The 4,278-nt window shown below is 38.0% G+C and overlaps 1 pseudogene; it reads left to right on the plus strand.

Annotated features, from left to right (window-relative positions):
* Positions 1-573: 573 nt before the first annotated feature.
* LOC138149622 (calcyclin-binding protein-like) lies at positions 574-1,533 on the plus strand (annotated as a pseudogene).
* The last annotated feature ends 2,745 nt before the right edge of the window (positions 1,534-4,278 follow it).

Consider the following 4,278-nt stretch of genomic DNA (forward strand, 5'->3'; position numbering starts at 1 on the left):
CCAAGGTAGATTTTCATTCTTGCCAAGGGAGGAAGCAAAAGATTGAACAAGGGTCTACCACTCTGCTCTCTTCAGAGAGAGGATATTAGGCTAGAAAGTTATCTATTTGATACCTTAAATAGTGTTTCAATTTAGGGGATACGGTCAAGTACAAACTAACTTCTGGTCACTTTGTCATTTTGAGGAGGAAGGAGGACCCCAAGCTCTATATCCAACGCTTGACTCTTTTCCCACTTAATACCAGTTCTACAATGAACACACAAAGAGAACAGCAAAAAAACTCATTGATAACAATTTATAAATAAAAAAGAGATATAAGGCACAGCACGTGCAGGGGAGGCTGGGCGGGGCTTAAGGCTTGGCGGAGACTCCACATGGGCGATTCTCGAAGCTTCCAGAGGCACCTCGTGCTAGAGGAGGGGGGGCCATGAAGAGGGGCATGGCTCTGGAGGCCGGGGCTAAGTCGCGTCTGGCCAGTCCTTCCACAGGCAGCCTACAGGGCAGCCCATGAACTTCAGATCCTTGCACAGGCTGCGCTGGGGGCAGCGACTCATGGGAGCAGCGTTCTAAGCCCAGCCCTTGCGGGTGGGATCCCAAGGCCTCTCCTCTGCGTGGTGGGGGCTCATGTTACTCCTGGTGGTGGTGGCAAGTCATGGCGGAAGCCCTGGAGGAGCTATGGAAAGACCTGGAAGAAGTGAAGGAATTGCCGGGAAAGGCCACTAGGAAAAGAGTCCGTGATGTCCTAACAGCAGAAAAGTCCAAGTTAGAGAATGAAATCAAGCATAAGACAAAGCAGGAAAAAGGGGAGATTCTTGATAATGAAAAACCAGCAGCTGTGGTTGCCCCCATTTTTGTTGGGTACACAGTGAAAACCAACAATTATGGTTGGGATCAATCAGATAAATATGTGAAAATCTACATCACCTTAAATGGTGTTCAGCAAGTACCCACTGAGAATGTACAGGTGCAGTTCACAGAGAAGTCATTTGAAGTTCTTGTAAAGAATCTTAATGGGAAGAACTACTCTATGACTGTCAATAACCTCTTGAAGCCCATATCTGTAGTTTAAGAAAGATCAAGACTGATACAGTTCTTGCACTATGCAAAAAGAAGCAGGAACAGAAATGGGATTACCTGACCCATGTGGAGAAAGAATGCAAAGAGAAGGAAAAATCTTCCTTTGATAATGACACAGATCCTAGTGAGGGGCTGATGAATGTTTTGAAGAAAATTTATGAAGATGAAGATGATGAAATGAAGAGAACTATTAATAAAGCCTGGGTAGAGTCAAGGGAGAAACAAGCCAAAGGAGAGAGCGAATTTTGAGACAAAAAAGTCCTTTCAGCCACCAGTGTGGAAATATCCTTTCCAATAAGGAACTGTTGCTGAGCTGCACAGATGCATTTGACAAGTATATTGTTTACACAGCATTCTTCCAAGCAAAGAACATGAACTCTTTCCATTTTAGGCTGGAGGATTTATTTAAAATAAAATATGCTTATTTTAAAACAAAACAAACAAAAAAGATATAAAGCAAATTAAGTGCAAAATTGATATTTTCTTTCCTTTTTTTTTTTTTTAAAGAAATCGGGGTTAAGTAACTTGCTCAAGGTTACACAGCCAGTTATTTTGAAGGGTGTTAAGTATCTGAGCCCAGAACCGATCCCAAGTCTCCTGACTCTGGGGCCAGTGCTCTTACTCACTGTGCCACCTGACCGCCTGTATATTTTCAATTACACTAAATTAAAAGGGTTTTGTACAAATGAAACAAAAATAGCCAAGATCAGAAGGAAAGCAGAAAATTGGGGAAAAAAATTTTAAGGACAGTTTATCAGACAGAGGTCTTATAACACAAATCTATAAAGAAATTTATCAAATCTATAAGAATACAAGTCATTCCCCAATCAATAAATTGTCAAAGGATATTAACAGGTAGTTTTCCAATGAAAGAATAAAAACAATTTGTAATCATTTGAAAAAAATGCTCTAAATTATTATTAATTAAAGAAATGAAAATTAAAACAACCTTGAGATATCATTTTACACTTACCAGATTGGTTAAAATGATTGAAGAAGAAAGTGATAAATGTTGGAGGAGACATGGAAAAATTGGGACACTAATTCATTGTTGGTAGAACTGTGAATTGATCCAACCATTTTGGAGAGCAATCTGGAATTATGCCCAAAGAGTTATTAAACTACCTATACCCTTTAACCCAGCAATACCACTACTAGATCTATTTCTAAAGATGATTAGAGAAAAAGGAAAAGAACCTATATGTTCTAACACGTTGATAACAGCTCTCTTCCCAGTGGCAAAGAACCAGAAATTGCAGGGATGCCCATCAACCGGGGAATGGCTGAACAAGTCATACCACTGTGCTATAAGAAGGGATGAGCTCAATGATCTCAGGAAAATATGTAAAGACTTGCACAAAATAATGAAGAAACTGTGGGCCTTACATGAATTCTACTGTTTCCAGGCAAAATTTGGGGGATTGGTGGCAGGGGGAATGAATATAACACAAGAGATTTTAGAGAGAACTCCCTAGGACTGAACCTAGTCTATGTAAATCCAGACTCTCAGCTTTGAGTGACAGGTCATACTACTATTTACTAATTACTTTTCTCCTATGGCAGATGTGAGTTTTTGTTTGATCTTTAGCTATGACACATGAACAGAAAAATAGACCTACACAATACATTAATATAAATACCTCACTGCTTCAAAAGAGGGCTATTTCAAGTATCTACTTATATTTACTGTTAGAATTTCTTTAAGAGTACTGCCTTATTACTTTTCAACATTGGATTTGCTTTCATTTTGATAGCCAAAAAAAAAAGATTTCTAGCACAGTGACTGGAATGTAATAGGCTCTTAATAAATGTTTACTGACTAACTGACAAGACTGTTTGTTATATTATAATTAAAGTCATTTCCCCAAGTCAATTCAGTTATTATTTTATTTCAAAAAATAGTGGAAATCAATAAGGGAAATACTTTTTCTAATTTCACCACATATGACATTTTCTAGTGCTTATGATATATAACATGCTACTTAAAACAAAAAATTAACAAAAGTAGTCAAGTAAACTACCCTATATATATTTTTTTTTCATAAAAATAAATGAAGCAGGGTGGATAGGTGGTGCAGTAAATAGAACACCAGCCCTGGAGTCAGGAAGACCTGAGTTCAAATCCAGCCTCAGACACTTAACACAAAAACTAGCTGTGTGACCTTGGGCAAGTCACTTAACCCCAACTGCCCTAAAAAAAAAGGGGCAATAAATGAATGAACAAATGAAGTTAAGAATAAACTGTATATCCTTTATATGGGGGAGGGGGAGAGAAATCTTAATCTTTTTTTTGTTTCCTGGACCTGTTTTGCAGTCTGTTGAAGCCTATGGACCCCTTCTTAGAATGTCTTTTAAATGCATAAAATACATAAAATTACAAAGAAAAGCAATTTTGATGAACTGGAGTTATCAAAAGGTTAAAAAAAGCTCAGCAATACCAGATTAGGAAACTTTGTTTTAGATGATAAAGTATTAAATGGTACCATACCAAGCTGATAAGAAAATATTACTTACTGTGAAATGACTGACCCAACTCGAAGAGGTTCCATCTAACTCTTGGTTAAATACAAATTTTCGGTCAAAGGCATAGAGAATCCAGAAGGTAAAAACTACAAACTGAAATAAAAACTTGCTTATAAAAATGTGATAATTCTTCTGTGCAAATTTACAATTTATCAACTCCCAAGGACCCAAATCCATTAAGGGGAAGGAAATAGAACAATGATTGTTCTTTTGTATATTTTCAGACAAAATACAGGAAAAGAATGGTCATAATACACATGAAAAGTAATTTTGCATATAATCACCACTGATGTCCCTAACCTTTGGGGTGTAAATCATAAGATCACTGATATAGAACTGGAAGGGGCCCTAGAGATCATCTAGTTCAGGGGTGGGGAATCTGCAGTCTCAAGGCCAAACGTGGCCTTCTAGGTTCTCAGGATGCGGCCTTTTGACTGAGTCCAAGTTTTACGGAACAAATCCTTATATAACAGGGATTGGTTCTGTAAAGTTTGGAATCAGTCAAAGGGCTGCACTTGAAGACTGCAGGTTCCCCACCCCTGATTCTAGTTCAACTCCCTCATTTTATACATCACATTTTATACAAGAGGAAACTAGGGCTCAGAGAGGTTAAGTGATTTATCTGAAATTAAACAGCTTATAAGTGGCAGACCCAGGATTTATAAGCCCAGACTGTCT

The sequence above is a fragment of the Petaurus breviceps genome, unplaced genomic scaffold (assembly GCF_028583685.1).
Source record: "Petaurus breviceps papuanus isolate PSGF00001 unplaced genomic scaffold, PetGlider_PUasm1.0 90847, whole genome shotgun sequence".
Classification (NCBI taxonomy): Eukaryota; Metazoa; Chordata; class Mammalia; order Diprotodontia; family Petauridae; genus Petaurus; species Petaurus breviceps.